This window comes from Lissotriton vulgaris, chromosome 6 (genome assembly GCF_964263255.1).
Source record: "Lissotriton vulgaris chromosome 6, aLisVul1.2, whole genome shotgun sequence".
Classification (NCBI taxonomy): Eukaryota; Metazoa; Chordata; class Amphibia; order Caudata; family Salamandridae; genus Lissotriton; species Lissotriton vulgaris.
The window spans coordinates 1,725,715,961-1,725,735,445 of record NC_141694.1 but is presented as its reverse complement, the minus strand read 5'-3'; the positions used below and the strand labels follow the sequence as shown (position 1 = coordinate 1,725,735,445).

The window sequence follows — 19,485 nt, the reverse complement described above, 5'->3', positions numbered from 1 at the left end:
AGAGCCGTCCGGCGAGCCCGAATGTGGGATGCCCTTGGCAGAGGGACCAGTTACAGGCGGTGTTTTCGGCTGGGTGTAGCGCTCAATCCGATTCTGCTGCTGTTGTTGCGATTTACTGCGCACTCCTCTATTAGATGGCTTGTCGAGGTCCCCCTTGCCCGCCATGTTAGGTCTCAAAGAACAAAGGGCTATGCCAGGCAAGTCCAAGCCCAGAGACCCGAAGTGATCTCCGGTACGTCAGTGGGAGACCGTTCCAGGTGCGCCCCGCCGTCCAAATAGCACCGCTGTCCAGCACACTTCTCCGTTGACGAAAGCAGGCCGGCACTCCGCAGATCAGAAAGGCGTAGCAGCGGAGTCCGCAGAGACAATGGCACCGAGCTGGCACGGAGTCCAACTCGACGTGGCTCCGCGTAGGAGACACCGATTTGAATTCTGAAAACGGTGCTCGCCTCAGGGGGCCATCAGCAATGAGTATCCACCCTCGTGGATCAGGATTACGGGCAGGATAGTTGCGGAGGATCGGAAGGTCCGCGGAGCTCCGGGCTTACGCGGCCATCTTGGTTGCCCGCGAAGCTCCTCCCCCAGTCTGCCCTATTTCAATAGTCTCCGTAAACTCGCACATTGAAATGCATTTGCTTGAAAAAGTTGAACTAACTTTGAATCTGTATTAAAAGCCACACTGAAAAAGTTCGAATTTCCTTACATATTCGTAGCATTATTTTCCCAGAACAGACTATCCATTGTGAAAATACTAGAGCACGGCAGCCAAGAACAGGCATTGGCATAGCCAATAGGTCTCGCCTTAGGGACCTTTTAAGTATTTTGCTAAAGCTATTGGCTTTGCAAATGTGTTAAAGGTATGCTGTCTAGAATGCTTGAGGTTGTTCAAAAGGGCACGGTCTTTATGAACCTTTGGCAGCATCAATCTTTGAATTTCAACAAGAATGAGCTCCTAATGCATTGTGGATTGTGCCTAATAAAACACAGCCTTCCTCTCTGTTGATTGGTGGGGTTTAGTTTAAGTCACATCACAAAGGGGCAGTTTTAGGTTAGGGTGGAATACAATACACCACAGGAAAGCTGCGATAGCTGGATAGATTTAATTCCGGTTTTAAATAAAATAAAAAAAAAACAAGAATTGGCAATGTTTCTATAAAATGAGGCGTGGTCAGGCATGTATTCGTGCCCTGAAGGGATCCGATAAGTATAATAAACATTTTAGCACAAGCTCTGAATTTCTTAGTATGTGTCCCTTCCAGGGGGGAGGGATGACGGATATGGATATTTTAGGGGGAAGGCAAGGGTTTATAAAGATGAAACATGTATAAGGAGAAAACATAGTTACAAACGAAGTCAGTCATTTCAGGCTTGCACATGCTTCCTCTAACCCTTTGTTGAAGCGCTGTGAAGCTGCTGCCCTAAGTTTCCTCTCCCCCCTCCCTGAATATAATGAACTGCAGCACCAAATGACTCAGCTGGGACGACTGTCATAAGTAGTAAACAGTAAATGATGCAGGTTTGAGAAAGAGGTATGCAGTAGACCTAAGCAGTGCATACGAAAGAGAACAGACATACTAAATAATACCAAGCATTTACAATGCAATGGTTTCGCCTTTTGAAAAGTTTGAGCTATTGGCATTGTAAATGACAACATTTGTATTTATGTGTTGGTTTTGAAAACAGATAAATAAATGGCATTGTCATTTACAATGCCAATAGTTTAATCTCTGAGAAATGCCACACAAAAACGCGCAGACCCACACACACACACAGACCCACACACATCAACAGAGCCCCCCCACACACACAGAGCCACACACACACACACACACACACACAGAGAGCCACCCACACACACAGAGCCACACACACACAGAGCCACACACACACAGACCCACACACACACAGACCCACACACACACAGACCCACACACACACAGACCCACACAGACCCACACACACACACACACACACACACACACAGAGAGCCACACACAGAGAGCCACACACAGAGAGCCACACACAGAGCCACACCCACCCACCCAGAGCCACACACACCCACCCAGAGCCACACACACCCACCCTGAGCCACATACACCCACCCAAAGCCACACAGACCCACCCAAAGCCACACACACCCACCCAAAACCACACACACACTCAGAAGAGCAAGCACAGCGAGGGGGAAGGGAAGCAAGCACAGCGAGGGGGCAGGGAAGCAAGCACCGCGAGAAACACCTCAGCTCCACCACCCCGCCCCCACAGCCTCACGCTGCAGTCTCCTGGAAGGTACAGTAGCGGACCTAGCAGCTTACAAGTAATGGACCAAACCAAACCATCCTTTCTTCAGGCCCCTTCCTAACGCCCCCTCTCCACTCCCACGCATTCTAGTTTCAGAAGGCCCGCTCGCTGTGCCTGAGGCTAAAGCGATCAGCAGCCGCAGCTCAGACAAGGCATTTTTGTTACCTTATATGGCCATCCTGTGAATGAAAGTGCATAAGCTCTAGTTAGCACAGACTAGAAACGTGGCGTGGTGGTTTGTGCTCTGTCCTTCATAGACTGCAGTGTCTGCAGGTAATGCACTAGAAACGACTGTGTAATTCACGTGACCTGAATGAGGTATATGTACAGTGCATACCATGCACAAGACAGCATACCGTGCAGGGGCAGCCACTCACCCTATGGGCAACACAGCACACTGTGCAGGGGCAGCCACTCACCGTATGGGCAACACAGTATACTGTGCAGGGGCACTAAAGGTGCAACCACTAACCCCATGTACAACACAGCACGCTGTGCAGGGGCTGCCACTCACCCTATGGGCCACACTGTATACTTTGATGAGGCCACAAGGCGCAACAACTCACCTCATGCATAACACTGTGCAGGGGCAGGCACGTACCCCATGCACAACACAGCACACTGTGCAGGGGCAGCCACTCACCCTATGGGCAACACAGCACACTGTGCTGGGGCAGCCATGCACCCCATGCACAACACAGCACAGTGTGCAGGGGCGGCCACTCACCCTATGGGCAACACTGCATACTCTTCTGGGGCCGCAAGGCACAGCCATTCAACTCATGCACAACACTGTCTAGGGGCTGCCACGTGCCCATGTACAACACAGCACACTATGCAGGAGCAGTCACTCACCCTACAGGTAACACTATATATTGTGCTGGGGCAGCAAGGTGCAGTCAATCACCTCACACACAACACTGCATACGGTGCAGAGAAAGCAAATCACCCTGTGGGCTACACTGTATACTGTGCTGGGTCAGCACAGTGCAGTTATCCACATCATCCACAATACTGCCGAATGTGGAGGGACAGGAGGCTTCAACCATTCAGCCCACACATAACACTGTACAATGTGCAAATAGCAAGGTGCAGTCACTCACTCCATGCACAACACTGCACACTGATGGGGCATCAAAGGTGCTGTCACCTCCCCCCTTTCAGAAGTTAAAATTAGCTGAAGCAACTATATAAAGCAGCATTTATCTGGCAATCCAGTGCATGCTAATTGCTTGTAATGTACTTCAAATTTGTAATTACTTACTAACCAGGCAAGAAATATATTAAAACACAAATCAAAATACACTGCAAGTTGTTAATGGAACAAGAAACATTGTTTGGTGCTATTAAATAACAGTGCTAAAACTAGAGAGCAAAACAAAAAGTCATTTGAATGACAAGGGCAGAATTCTTTCCTCAAAGCACCACCAGAGCTGCAGAAAATCGTCAAGTAAACATTCGTAAAGAAGAACAAACATCAAGAATATGGCACACCATATTGAGGATATGCTGTGAGGCCTGGGCAGACTGACGCCCCAAGTGGCTGGAGCTGGTTGTCTCTGTACCAGCTCTGCACACTGTGAGCATTAGCTGTACAGAGGGGCCAGTGAGTGGTATAAGGTAAACCGAAAGGATAGAACTGCTGCACAAAAAGAAACAAAATGCATCTTTGGAACTTATTTTCTTTTAGATATTCTAAAAGGGCAGCAACAACCTTCAACATTTTCATGACCGTAATGGGAATGTTTGTTTGAAAAAATGGCAGCAGCTGTTGGAATGCCTGCACCCTCTGTTTATAGGGATATGCGTTGCCTGTTAGTACATTTAAGAGTAGGCGGAGGAAGGGCTAAACCTCCTTCTGCTGAAGATGAGATTATTAGCCTGTGATGTAGAGACACTGCTGTTTGAGCGTGTCCTAGGCATTGATCAGCCAGTCGTCTAAATATGGAAAGGTGTGTAAGGCGTTTCTGCACAGCTGTGCTTCCACTACCACTTGGCACTTTGTAAACACCCTTGGAGCTGTAATGATTCCGAAAGGTAACACTGTGAACTGGCAATGTTGTCCACTTATCATTAACAAAGGTATTGATGATGGGCTGAGTGGATCAGGATGCGAAATTATGCGTTTTTCAGATGTAGTGCGGACATGAAGTCACCTTGGCATAGCAGCAGTGACCATGTGTAAGTGCTTTGGGGGAATGAACCTGGTCAACAGCGAGGTCGAGGATCTGCCAGAGAGTGCCGACATTTTTTGAGTATCAAAAAATACAGGGAGTACATCGATACACAGCATTGAGGTGAAGGGACGGAGTCTAATGTGTCTTTTGTTAAGAAATGCAGGTGTTGAAACTGAGCCCGCCGGTTCTGCAACTCTCCATCTTTACTACCTGGAGAAGACAGATTTGGGACTGGGGTACTGTAGGGCGCCCATGGATTTGGCAATGTCAGTGTCTTTTATGATTTTCTCAAGCATCTGTAGACCTGTGGGCCGAACTGATGCTCTGCAGCAAAAGGGCTATTGAAAATGGGCTGCTGCACCTTAGGTCTCAACCCTGGCACCCTAAGCAAGGTGTGCCTGTGGCGGAGGATGCAGGTATAAATGCCCCTCCTAATCGTATTCGCTGTGTAAACGTTGCATCAAACGTTGCCGTTGCTAAAGGTTTCACCTCCGTAACCAACTCCTGTCCTCTTTCATAAAGTGCCTCTGGCAGGTACTTTAGCTGCTCCTCCATCTCCTCCCAGTCCTACCTGGAGAGGAGACCCACAGAGTTGCCAATGTGTGGCAGCTCCAAACACAACTCACTTTCCAGCATCATTGATTGACTTAGACTCCTTGGGAGGTGGAAGTGCTTCTCCTGTGGCGTGTGCAGCAGCTCTTTTACTGGTAGTATGAACAGCCAGGGACAATCTGTCCACAAACATAAGTTGGATCATCGGGGGCAGGGTTTGTGTTGTAATTTGCCCTTCTTTCCTTCCTTTTTCTTTTGGTACGTTCCGCCACCCCTCCTTTCCCCTCCCTGTTGGTATGCTCTGCCAGAGCTTGCTTTGGAATGTTGGCATACCTCAGGCAGTCTCCGAGAGTGGGTGACAGAATAAAGTCTACTCTTACCTTCTCTTGCTTCAGAGTGTCATCTTTTCAACAGTTATATCTTTTCTTCTCTCAGGGATTGGCTATGCTGGCTTTGCTGGCTTCTTCAAGTTGTCAGTGGCCGACCCGAGTATTCCCTTGAGCATGGGGTGGTAATGCACAACATACTCTGTCGACACAGGGTTTCAACCAAGAAGTGGTTCTTGTCCTGCGTTTAGTTTGACCGGATGTTATACAGTTATTATTTGTATTGCTGCATGGTATACAGTAGTATCCTCTGGAGGAATTGGTTTGGAAGGGTAGGGCTCAAGGTTTGGGTCATCTTGGGGGTCTACCACATAGTACTCTCAGTGATTGTCACGCCCTGGGCCAAAAGCGCTTGTTATAGGGGTCTTGTGGTAAGTAAGGACTCCCTGGCTCAGTGTCGGTGTTCTGTGGCTCAGATGGAGGACAGTGAGAGGTACAAGTGGCAGAAGAGGTGGTGTGGGTGGCAGTGGCTGGAATGGTGTAGGGCTGGTGGCCAAATTCCTGGGTTTCCTGGGACTTGGTGGTGAGGAAGTGTCGAGTCCTGGTTCCTCCTCAAAGGTCAAACAGTGATTTTTAGGATTAGGAGGACTCCTGGAGAACATTTGGCAAGTATTTTGCCCATGTCCGGTTGAGGAAGAGCTTTCTTTGCTTTGCATCCAGGACACCCAAGAGTTTCTCAAAACTGGATTCCTCTGTGGTGTCACACTTCATGTCCAGTTAAGCTTCGATGCCAGTCTTGATACCAGATGCTGAGGTGCTATGGCATTGGTATCAGCTCCAAGTGTGGCTTTTCAGTGCCGAGAAGGCACAGAAGCGTGGTTCAGTGCCTTTAGATGGGGTCTTCACAGTCGCTCGATTCCAGGGTGTGCCGACTGAAGGAGTGTAACCCGAAAGTTTATGCCAATACCAGCCCAACTCCGGTCTCGATGCCCGGCACCAGCAGGAGTGGTTCACTGCTTCCATTGATTCCGTACATTTTGGGGCTCAAGACTGACCTCGAGGCACTGTAGATGTGCTTTATATGGACTTGGTGTTCAGCCCTGAGGCTGGCGTGTGTTACACATGGTTTGAGATACACATTCTCCTCCTCGATGTCTGAGACCTCAGAGAAAACAGCTTCTGGGCTCTCCTCTGGTTGACTACAGGAATATCAGGGGGCCTGGCTTCCTCCTACTCTGCACCCGGCATATCTTTAGGCATCTACGACAAATCTCGTCTTCGCATTTTGTGATAGGCCGACCTCCTTTCGCTGCAGTACCTTAAAGTTGTTTTTCAGCAGAAGGTGAGGCAGGCTTTTGAAGAAGCCTGCACAGGGAGAGGCAGATGTTACAGGACAACATCGTGATGAGAGCTCCAGAGTATGTTGTGTTACACCTAGAGCAGAATTGCAAGAGTGTAAGTTCCATACATTAGCGCAAGGTGCATTCTTCAAGAAGTGTCAACCAGGACTACAGACTAATTGAGAATGGTGAATCGAGGCAGTGGTATGTCAAAGCTTAACTGATGGTGACCATCACATCCTAGCTCCCAGTGTTGCAGATTCTCCCACTGTCAAAGTTGTGAACTGTTCGAACCAAAAAGAAAGAAAACAGATTCCAAGCAGCGTTCTCAAACGTGCAAGCGAAAGGCTGAGTCAACATGCAGGTGCATGGTGGACCCTAGGTGAAGTCAAAACAGGTCCTGTGATTCAGACTTCCTCGACGAAAAAGAAGCTGCAAACATTTGGGCCCAACACTAAATGGCAGAAGTAAACAGAGCATGTGTATATACAGCCATTCTGCTTCTTAAAGCAGTTAAATGTGACCTTGATTTTTAATCGCATCCCTGCCACAGTATTGGCCACAATGTTACTGTCACCATTGTCACAAGCTGACAACAGACTACAAGGACATATGATTTCAAATGGTTAACTTCGGCCGAGTGCCATTGACACGAGTCGATATTCGCATGCAATGGCCAATAATCTATACATTTTATAATTTATATGCTCTGATCCATAACAGCCCTCTTATCTGGACGTGCAAGTATATTTATACAGATGTGACCTGCTTGCAAGAATCAGAAAAAGGCTCACCATAAACATGCGAAAGAAAATGAATATCCTTTTTATATTAAAGTCTGTAATGTGTGGAATAGTCACTCTATGATAGTAATATGTTAGTTCAAAATGTTTTATAGATAATTCTTTATGGCTTTGTAAACCGGTATGAAATGCAACGAACGGCGATGTTGTGACGCCTTAATCGATGTTATAAAAATGCACTCGGACTATTCTCAGAAAAAAAGTTGTAAGAAAATGCTGCACTTTCCCTACGTAGACTCTAGGTGGCAGGATATGCACTCGTAACAGACTGGAATAAAACAAGCATTTGCAATGCAATAGGTCTCGCATTAGGACATTTTGAGCTATTGGTCTTGTAAATGCCAATTTTTTTATTTATGTGTTGTTTTTGAAAATAGCTAAATTAATGGCTTTGTCATTTACAATGGCAATAGTTAAAACTTTCGCAAATGTGACACCTATAGCATTTGTAATACAACATGTTTTCTATTTACGTGACTTAGATGTATTGATATTACAAATAACAATGGCTTTTAATTTTTTTAAATAATGAATACTTAAATAAAAGTGATTGTAATTTATAATGGCAATAGCTTAAACTTTTGTAAATAACTTTTGTGAAGATTATGTTCATTGTATTTTATTGTGACGAAAATCCAAGAACAGAAGTGAAATATTAACATCTTTTTGTGACATTTGTAATAAAGCTTGGAACATTGAGAGAACATATTTGAACCAGTGATGCTGTGGTTGTGCTGAGTGATGCTGGGGTTGCGCTGAGTGATGCTGTGGTTGCGCTGAGTGATGCTGTGGTTGCGCTGAGTGATGCTGTGGTTGCGCTGAGTGGTGCTGTAGTGGTGAAGAGTGATGCTGTGGTGGTGCTGAGTGATGCTGTGGTGGTGCTGAGTGGTGCTGTGGTGGTGCTGGGAGGTGCTGTGGTGGTGCTGTGGTGGTGCTGAGTGATAATGTGGTGGTGCTGAGTGATAATGTGGTGGTGCTGTGGTTGTGCTGAGTGATGCTGTGGTGGTGCTGAGGGATGCTGTGGTGGTGCTGAGTGGTGCTGTGGTGGTGCTGGGAGGTGCTGTGGTGGTGCTGAGTGATAATGTGGTGGTGCTGAGTGATAATGTGGTGGTGCTGTGGTTGTGCTGAGTGATGCTGTGGTGGTGCTGAGGGATGCTGTGGTGGTGCTGAGGGATGCTGTGGTGGTGCTGTGGTTGTGCTGAGTGATGCTGTGGTGGTGCTGAGGGATGCTGTGGTTGTGCTGAGTGATGCTGTGGTTGTGCTGAGTGATGCTGTGGTTGTGCTGAGTGATGCTGTGGTTGTGCTGAGTGATGCTGTGGTTGTGCTGAGTGATGCTGTGGTTGTGCTGAGTGATGCTGTGGTTGTGCTGAGTGATGCTGTGGTTGCACTGAGTGATGCTGTGGTTGCGCTGAGTGGGGCTGTGGTTGCGCTGAGTGGGGCTGTGGTGGTACTAAGTGGTGCTGTGGTGGTGCTGTGGTGCTGCTGAGAGGTGCTGTGGTGGTGCTGTGGTGCTGCTGAGAGGTGCTGTGGTGGTGCTGAGTGATGCTGTGGTGGTGCTCAGTGGTGCTGTGGTGCTGCTGAGTGATGCTGTGGTGGTGCTGAGTGGTGCTGTGGTGTTGCTGAGTGGTGCTGCTGAGTGATGTTGTGGTGGTGCTGAGTGGTGCTGTGGTGGTGCTGCTGAGTGGTGTTGTGATGGTGCTGAATGACAATGTGATGGTGCTGAATGACAATGTGATGGTGCTGAGTAATAATGTTGGGGTGCTGAGTGGTGCTGTGATGGTGCTGAGTGATAAAGTGGTGGTGCGGAGTGATAATGTGGTGGTGCGGAGTGATAATGTGGTGGTGCGGAGTGATAATGTGGTGGTGCGGAGTGATAATGTGGTGGTGCGGAGTGATAATGTGGTGGTGCGGAGTGATAATGTGGTGGCGCTGAGTGATGATGTGGTGATGCAGAGGGCAGAAAGGCACAAAAAGACCCAAGGGATTGCAAATGCTTGTTTAATTTATGGCTGGGGTAACACAAACAATGGCTGAGTGAGAGGTGGGGTGAAGAATTAACACAGACAATGAGAGGGTGAGCAGAGAGAAGGATAAACGAAAGAAGCAGCACAGGCAGGAAAAAAGAAAGAAGCAACAGCAACATTGACACTGAGATAGAAGGAGTAAACGGGAATCAGGCAGCATTTTTAAAGTGGACTTGACAAACACTGCGATTAGGTGGGAAACAATATTAGAAGAACACTTGCTGGAATAGCTACCCCTCAATATGTAGGCAAAAAAAGATGTTAAACCCAAAAGGATGCAAAAATTGCCGACTAAAAGTGACATAAAATCTGCACAGACCAGTTGATAATACTGCACCTGAAGCAGTTAAGTCAAAGTTGGCCCATGATGTGCATGTCGTACGCTGGCCCCTCGTTCCTGGTGGTGGGGCACAACTTCCGGTTTACTAAAGCAGAGCCATCATTGTCTCATCAGGTACAAGTATAAGCTCCGTTTTCAAAGCACACACACTTCAAATGAGTTTTAACCCCATACATAGAGGAATAACAAAGTAAAGAAGGAAACGCTACCTGAGTATATTGCAGAACTGTTTAAAAACTGTGTTCTGGGAGGAGGTATCATTCTCGGTAGACGTGTGAGCTGAGCTCCTTCTTTCGCAAAGAAAGTAGAGGTTAGCTTGTTTCTTGTTATTTCCCTTTGTTCACCATTTTGGGATAGGGTTGTTTTTTAAACATGAAGCGCGGACAGAACGGTTAAGAACTCTGTTTTAATCTAATAATTGGGACACATGCTAAGAGGGCACACCTGCACAGAGGGAAAAAAACTGTTATGATTAGAAAAATCCTATTTCGTAACACAACACTGCACAACTTTGCACTTTTCACCATGAAGTGTGATTTGCCCCCTGTCGGTTTCTGTCACTGTCGAAGACCGAAAGCAATTTATATTTATGATGGTCAATTAGGGAGGTTTCACAGCTGTAATTGGGCAAGATAAAACCTAGGCCAGCTAAAAAGTGCACTCTTGCGTAGGGCCCGTGGGTCAAGGCACTGAGGTCAGCAAAGGAGCAGACTTGTGGGAGGGAGCATTATGTTGTTGTCTATTATTGTATAACGTGTTAGGAGACACTTCGGAAGTAAATTGAGAACAACAAAAAATGGCAGAAAGAATAAGGAGGCACAAGTCATCTGCAGTTCACAGCGTTAACAAGTTTTCACGACCTGTTAGCAAAGCAAAGGGCAGCGCTTGAGGTGCTGACAACGCATGACACATGGCTACCCAGTGCACGCTTTGGGCTTTAGACTCTTGACATGCTCCCATGAAATAATCCCACCAGGTATTGAAATCACGCTGTGAAAAGGTGCCCCAAGGCTGTTACTCGCATTTCAGTTTGTTAGATTTCTTTAAAATGAAGGTGTTTGAGCCGTGCAGATCAAAAGTTCAAAATAAAGTGCGGCTAAAGTATTGTCCAAGAGACGGCTGTGTGCCTGAACCATGGCGCACACAACGAATATCACACAGTAGTAAAAGAAACTAGTAAGGTAGCATAGAGTAACCAATTGCCCCTATCTCGTTGCGGACTTTCATGGAAAAACGAAATTCCATAAGTAGAACAAAAAGAACCAAATGTCTTAATGTCTTCCCATATTATAAACTATATCGCCATCAGTCTTAGCGTATAAAAAAAAACCCTGAGCCCCATGTAGTAAATTATACCAGGGGAGTGGGGCATGTGATGAGGCTGGATACAAGTTTACCGTTGCCTCTTTCAAACATTCAATCGACCGCCATGGGGAGAATAACTTCCATAGAGAAAAAACTTTTACCAAAAAGTACAACAAGCACACTTCCCCGTATATGTACCAGGCCGGCCAACATTAAGGGCTCATTCTGTTATTCTAGGAAAATGAAAGGTTATTTGTGCGTGTATCGAGTTAGTATTACATGATGTCCCGGCGCTCACGTATCTTTGTAAAATACAATAGTCGTTTTCATAAACGGTAATTCTCTTTCACATTCATTTTTACGAATAGTATTCATTTGGCACCTGTGTATTGGAGTTGTGAGCTAAGTTAGTGGTGCTCCAATGATTTCCTAGGAACCGGACACACGCGCGACCGCTGTCACAGGAAGCCGCCATGCCTGATTCTCTGAGCGAGGAGACTTCCCAGCTGCTGGAGGATTACCTCCGGCACTGCAGCCTTGGCCCCTCCAGCTCCCGGCCACCGGTCAGCCCCCAGGACCGCACCCTACTGAGGGTAACTGCCGAGGTGCTGGAGCCGCACCGGGACTTCTTCCAAGACTCCTGCTGCGCCCTGGAGTGGGCAGCGGGCGGCCCAGCAGCTGAGCGACGAGGGCAGCCTTAGCTGGGGCCGTGTGGTGGCGCTCATTGCATTCGCTGGATCTCTGGCCAAGAAGAGCAGCGGCTGTGCAGAGACCCCCGCAGACTGGCGAGGGTGCTGAGCCACTACCTGGAGCAGGAGAAGCGCGAATGGCTGGAGAAGAACGGTGGATGGGATGGATTCAGCAATTTTTTCAACAAAAGTAACACACATCAGGAAAATCAGAACTGTACCACATACAGCGAAAAACTTGCAGCTGCTGGAGTCAGACTGGCGGTGAGTTCAACCCCCGCCTACAATGCCCAGCCGGCCAGCCAAATGCATCGCGGCCCGGCCGGAAGTCCCGCCTCCTCGAGCACCCGAGAAAGGAGAGGAAAAGTCTTTCCGGGGCTCCCGTGAGCTGCGGAGAGCCCCGGAGCCGCCTGCGCAGAGGAGTAGCTTTTGTCCCGCGGCCCCGGAGAAGAGCTGCAGAGCCGAGGAGTCACACCGGGAGCAAAGAGAAGTGCTGCGGAAAGAGCCCCGAGGAGCCCCCGCCAGCAGAGCCCGGTGAGTGTTGTCAGGTGGGGGGGAGAGCTGCGGCGGGGGCGGGGGGCGGTGTCTCTGTATGTATGAGGCGGCCGGGGGCGCTTCTGTGTATGCGGCAGAGGGGGGTGCACGCGCGTGTGTCTGTGTGTGTGGCCCTTCCTGCCTGCGTGTGCATGTGTGTGTCTGTGGCAGGGGACGTGACTGGGTGAGAGCTTTCTGCTTAATTCAGATACTCTGTCCCTCACCACCCCTTGTTGTAAATGTTTTTGTCCACCCTAAGCGTGGAAGGGTATTCTCAGATGTGAGACCCTTGCTCATTGCACCATCAGGATTCAAGCAAACCGGGCCGAAGACGGCTGTAATGCCAGAAACCGGTCCCCGGGAGCTTGTTTCCTTCCCAGTGTAAGAATTGGCTTTTGTAGTTTGGTTTGCCCTGTTCCCATCATGCACTGGGACAGGAATAGACTAATTTGCATACAGCCAGGTTCTGAAACTGGGATGGTGCAGTGAGCAAAAAAACGGTGTTGGATCTAGCCCTGATCTCTTGACTGGGTGAGAGCTTTCTGCTTAATTCAGATACTCTGTCCCTCACCACCCCTTGTTGTAAATGTTTTTGTCCACCCTAAGCGTGGAAGGGTATTCTCAGATGTGAGACCCTTGCTCATTGCACCATCAGGATTCAAGCAAACCGGGCCGAATACGGCTGTAATGCCAGAAACCGGTCCCCGGGAGCTTGTTTCCTTCCCAGTGTAAGAATTGGCTTTTGTAGTTTGGTTTGCCCTGTTCCCATCATGCACTGGGACAGGAACAGACTAATTTGCATACAGCCAGGTTCTGAAACTGGGATGGTGCAGTGAGCAAAAAAACGGTGTTGGATCTAGCCCTGATCTCTTGACTGGGTGAGAGCTTTCTGCTTAATTCAGATACTCTGTCCCTCACCACCCCTTGTTGTAAATGTTTTTGTCCACCCTAAGCGTGGAAGGGTATTCTCAGATGTGAGACCCTTGCTCATTGCACCATCAGGATTCAAGCAAACCGGGCCGAAGACGGCTGTAATGCCAGAAACCGGTCCCCGGGAGCTTGTTTCCTTCCCAGTGTAAGAATTGGCTTTTGTAGTTTGGTTTGCCCTGTTCCCATCATGCACTGGGACAGGAACAGACTAATTTGCATACAGCCAGGTTCTGCAACTGGGATGGTGCAGTGAGCAAAAAAACGGTGTTGGATCTAGCCCTGATCTCTTGACTGGGTGAGAGCTTTCTGCTTAATTCAGATACTCTGTCCCTCACCACCCCTTGTTGTAAATCTGTATGTATGCGGCGGCCGGGGGCGCTTCTGTGTATGCGGCAGAGGGGGGTGCACGCGCGTGTGTCTGTGTGTGTGGCCCTTCCTGCCTGCGTGTGCATGTGTGTGTCTGTGGCAGGGGACGTGCACGGCGCCGGGATGGGCGTGCGCGCTCACGAGGTAGAATCTCAGGCAGGAGACGCTCGTGACAGTCTGCTGTCCACATTCCCCTGAAAGTGATTACATAAGTTGTCGACCTAGACAGCAAAGCTTCGCTTTGCTTTCGTCAAGGCTCGACCTAAAAAGACAACTAGATCGTTGCAAACCCCAGGCAGTCGGATACACCCTTTCCCAGCCCAGTTTCCAATGTCATAGTTCTCAAAATAGTCCAAATGCCCCACGCAAACCATCAAAGAGACCCTCGTTGGAGGGCGGTAAAGAGACTGCGGAGCCACCGTATACGAGGGCTGTGCACACGACTGTCAACAACCTGCACGCAACTTAGGAAATGCAGTTTGCATACATTCCCACAAATTAAACGTTTCCTAGATGTTCACTATGGAATGTAAATCCTTCATTTTTTACAACTATAGACAGAAGTTAAACATGTTAAGTAACAGAACACAGCATAGCTGAAAGTTTTTTGTCTCCTCATGCGTGACATTCCCATGTTTTCCGTGTACATATGTGTGACCTTTGAATGCCTTATGTGTGGCACTTCAGTGACACTTAATCACAAGTACAAAAAAAATTACAATGCAATAACGCCAAAATTACGCCCATTTTGCATAAATCGTAAAACATTACAGGAACTGTGTTAGAACAGCTAACCATATGATAGAGTGCTTGGTCAAAAGTCCGGCTCACAAGAAACAAAGTAATTTAGCAGATTTTTCCTGAGCTCCCCACCAAGCAGACAGTGTTCGTTACGTTGAGCTATGTAGGTCAATAAAATAGTAAAAATATAGAATTTTAAACCGAGGCAGCAGAGGTGGCGGACAACTAGAGGACGCAGTAGCAGTTAACACATTTCGAAAACAACCTTGTGTCACCTTTGCAGAGCTGCGTTGCGTCGCCACATACATACGACTCACGTTCTAATATTCTTTTTTAGATAACATACTAGTTTTTTTTTTTGTGCAACCAAAATGCAACATTCAGAGTTTGTGGCTCTAAATATAGGAGAGGTATCACATAAAATTATAAAAGTGTATTGTACTGCACATGAGTGGATAGATTGTTTTTATTTTATTCCTGTGTTTAACAGGTATACATTACATATTTAAATCACATCGCGCTAGACTGGTTGCCCCCACTGTACCACTGGCTCCCATGAAAGAACTGAGGGGAAAAGGTCAGGTCCACTTGATACCAAGCTAGGCTGAGCTAGGACAGGCATGGGGGCCTCGGGCAGTGCTGTAGGCTGAGATAGGACAGGCATGGGGTTCTCGGGTGGTGCTGTAGACTGAGCTAGGACAGGCTTGGGGGTAGGGTGACCAATTAGCATGAGTGCAAATTCAGGACGGTAAGGGTAAAAATTCCGGACAAAGGGTCAAAATTCCGGACAAAAATTCAGGGCAGAAGGTCAAAATTCAGGACAAAACTTTGGGACAAAAGGCAAGCTTTACAGACAGAAGTTGTTGCGAGATAGTATAAAAGTGTGTAAATAGACAACCACTTAAGTACAAGTAAAAAAAAAAAAAGATTATATTAAGTTGAGACAATAGTGCACTTCCAGGTTTTTTGGTATGTTATGTTAAAATTATTTTTAAAGCGTACTTACACCAGACGGTTTCATGGCGCTGTGAACGGGGGGCAGCAGAACCAGCAGCAAGGAGTGAGAGAAGGGCATTGCGTTACTCGTAGGCCTGACAGAACAGCAACGTTTTCAGACGGGATCTAAAGTGGGTATAGGATGTAGTTAATCTAAGTTCCAGAGGGAGTGAATTCCAACAGAAAGGGGCAAGAAGAGAAAATCTAAGACCACTGTGTTTCTTACGTTTGAAAGTGGGAGTTGTGAAGAGAGCCACGTGGGAGGAGCGAAGATTACGAGAGGGGAGATAGCAGTGGATCAAAGAGTAAGTGAAGGCTGGGCCGAGGCCGGCCAATGCTTTGAAGGTGATGCAGCCTAGTTTGAATTCGCAGCGTTTGGCCACCGGGAGCCAGTGAAGACTTTTAAGCATGGGGCGAACATGATGGTGTCTAGGTTGGTGGAAAAAGAGTCTGGCAGCCTGGTTCTGTACCAGTTGCAGACGGCGGAGCTGGTAGGCAGGGATGCCAACGTAAAGTGAGTTGGCATAATCAATGCGGGAGATGACCAGGGCCAGAAGAGCCAGTGGTATGTGCGCAGCTTTGAGCAACTGTGCAGGTTTTGGGGTATTTCATATGATAATAATCTATTTATATGGTTACTGCACTTGGTTGTCCAGTCTGATATTTTGCTTACAACTCCTGGTCCTACGCAGGCATGTTTGGTGAGAGAAACGGTCAGGAAGATCTGCTCAGATAGACTTTGTTACTAGCATCCCATATCTGCCTGCCATTGTGAGATGTAAAGCGGCATGAATAGGTGAACTAAAGGGAGGATTGCTGTGATGAACCCACTATAGGGAGCGCATTATGGGTGTTACAGCGAGAGGAACTTAAAATATGCAAAGTGACTTTGCTTATGGGGGCTTTGCCGAGAGTTGCACTAGCTAATGGAAGTCACAAAGGTTCTTTTCCCTGCAGCTTTCTTAAAGAAGGCACAGTCGATACACTATCACAGTTAATTTTTGACGCCATGCCCATTGCTACAAACACAATGTACATCTCAAGCACAGCTCATGGCACTATGAGGCTCTCCCTAAAACCTTCACCTAAAACAAAACATGCAAACATTTACAATTACTAGTGTAACATTCAGGTAGCAGATGGGTGTGACTCAAAATGTCATATGCATGATGTATAGATCCCTAACGTAAGCACACAGCAAATACAGAATAGGAACACATAGGAAAGGGAGTAGCCAGAAAATGTAAATACCTCCCACTTTGAAACAAAGCTCTTATGGCACCAAGAAAGCAAAGTAAGTCATCACAACCCTCCCCAGAAGAGATCTCTTGTCCAAGGATCTAGCCATTCATCCTTCCATCAAACCCCTGATATCCACCATTCAAATGTACATTCTGTCATCTATTCATTCTTTCATCCATCATTCAGTCTTTATTCTGTCCTTCCATCTGTGTGCCCATTCATATCAAACCTATTCAAACATTTGCAAACCTATCCATTATCTATCCTTACATCCATCATTTCACTCATCCGTCCCTCCAGCCACCCTTTCACTCATCCATCCACCCTTTCACCAAATCCATCCTTTCACTCATCCTCCCACTCTTCCACCCATCCATCCATCCATCCTTCCACTCTTCCACTCTTCCACCCATCCACCCATCCATCCATCCATCCTTCCACTCTTCCATCCATCCATCCTTCCACCCATCCATCCAGCCATTTATCCTTTCACCCAAGACATCCTTTCACTCCTCCATCCATTCTTCTACCCATTCATCCACTCATCCATCCACTCATCCATCCAACCATTTATATCCAGCCATCCTTTGACTTTCTCATCCATCCACCCAGTCACTCATCCGTCCACTCATTAAACCTTTCACTCATCCACCCTTTCTTCAAGCTCTTCACCCTCCCTTTCACCCATGTGTGCATTCTTTCACTCATCCATCTTTACATTCTTCTTTTCACACATCCATGTACCCATTCGCCCATCCATTCTGCCAATCATTCACCAATGCATTTACTCATCCATCCATTCTCTCTCCATTCCCCTTTCATGTAGCCACTCATCCTTCCATCCACCCTTCACCCATCCACACACTCATCCATTTATTCATCCACTCATGAATCCATCCATTGACCCCATCCCTCATCCACCCTTTCACTCATCCATCCATCCTTTCTCTCATCCATCCACCCTTTCAATCATCTATCCATCCCTTTGTTCATCTACCCTCCCTTTCACTCATTTATCCATCCTTATAACCACCCTTCACTCATCCATCCATCCACTTATCAATTCATCAATCCATCCATCATTTCTCTAAACCATCCACTCGCCCATCATCCATCCTTTCACTCATCCATCCATCCTTTCACTGATCCAACCGCCCTTTTAACCATCCATCTATCCTTCCACACATACATCCATCTATATACCCCCATCCATCTTTCCACTCACTCATTCATCCATCCTCTCATTATCCATCCATTCTCCCTTTCACTCATTCATTCATCCTTTCACTAATCCATCCAGCCATTTACCAATTCCTTCACTTACTCACCCACCTTTTCACATTAATTATGAGCCGAGCCTCTGTCTGCAGAGCTGCAGACAGAAGAAGCCCATCAGGAACTTCACCCCTGCTGTAGTTCCTAAAGCAAATGGGAATAGGGTGGGTTCACTATTCCCCTGCACATAGGCAATCTGAAAACTGTCATGAGTCATACATGAGGCACAGTGCCAGGACGTGAGGACACTAACTTGGGGTTGTTTCCAGCGCTCTAAGTGGGAATAGCACACTGCATATGTGCATATATAAAGGGAGATGGGCCTTGAATCATTCAATGATCTACTTATACCCATAGACGATTGGCTAGATCTCCGTTAATAGATCGCTGCATTAATTTGACCTACGGGACAACTGTTTGTTCCCTGCTCGGACACATTACAGAAGGCTACGCTGAAAAGACATTTTCAAGTCTGGTTACAGAGGCCTACTTGTGTCACCCTTTTTTAGGTTTTGCCTCGCCAAAGATGCGCTCTGCGCATCTTTTCGGCGCAGGCGAAAACCTGATGAGAACTGTAGTGTGGCTTGGTTCGGCCCTCGTCATTGATTGGCTGGCTCCGTAAACGGAGCCTTGCCATTGGACGAGGGGCCTGTCCGTCAATGCCGGACCAGACACGGGGGCGTTCCCGACATTCTTTGGCTTTTGCCGACGTCACGCGACGCCGGGAACGCCCCCGAGTCTGGTCCGGCATTGCCGGCACTACTGCGTCTCTTCTCCCCCGTTTCCCGCCCCGTGACTGGCCGGCCGGCCAATCCTAGCGCGGCCGGCCGGAAGTGCCCGCCCCCCGCAGCAAGAAGGAAGACGGCAAGAGTATACGGAGCTCGCCTGGCCGGGACCCTCAGCAGAGGAAGCTGACAGACAGTGCACGGAAGTAGGAAGTTATGGATTAAGTAACGGGCTCCTGTATTAAATAGTTCCTATATGAATGCCGTGCATGCCAGCGTGCATTGCGGATTTCCTGTTCTCGTGAAATAGGGGGGAGGTACATACGAGCTCGCCTGGCCGGGACCCTCAGCAGAGGAAGCTGACAGACAGTGCACGGAAGTAGGAAGTTATGGATTAAGTAACGGGCTCCTGTATTAAATAGTTCCTATATGAATGCCGTGCATGCCAGCGTGCATTGCGGATTTCCTGTTCTCGTGAAATAGGGGGGAGGTACATACATCAAGATGGGGCTTAAGGTAAATGTAGGAAGTTATCCATTATTTAGCAGATATCATGAATTCCCTCAGTGACGCCTGCTCACCTGCGGCTCACGCGCTCCAGGAAGCGGTTGACGAGCTGCTCGTGCCGGCTGCAGATGTTGCGCTGGGAGGCGCTCTTCATGCAGTCCTCCACGTTGCACACCTTGACCCGGCTCGAGTGCCAGCGGATGTTCAGGTGCCTCAGAGCCGGCCCCAGCACGAAATTGTTCCTCTGCAGCTCCGCCGGGGAGTTGAAATTCAGCAGCGGCCACAGGGCAGGGTTCGAGAAGACGTCCAGGA

General features: G+C 47.9%; 1 protein-coding gene and 1 pseudogene across 2 annotated transcripts in view; one reads left to right on the top strand and one right to left on the bottom strand.

Annotated features, from left to right (window-relative positions):
• Positions 1 to 19,485, bottom strand: part of MIA3 (MIA SH3 domain ER export factor 3) — a 340,580-nt gene that overhangs the window by 172,472 nt on the left and 148,623 nt on the right. The gene's annotated exons all lie outside the window — the stretch shown is intronic.
• On the top strand, positions 11,608 to 14,268 carry LOC147709368 (anti-apoptotic protein NR13 pseudogene; annotated as a pseudogene).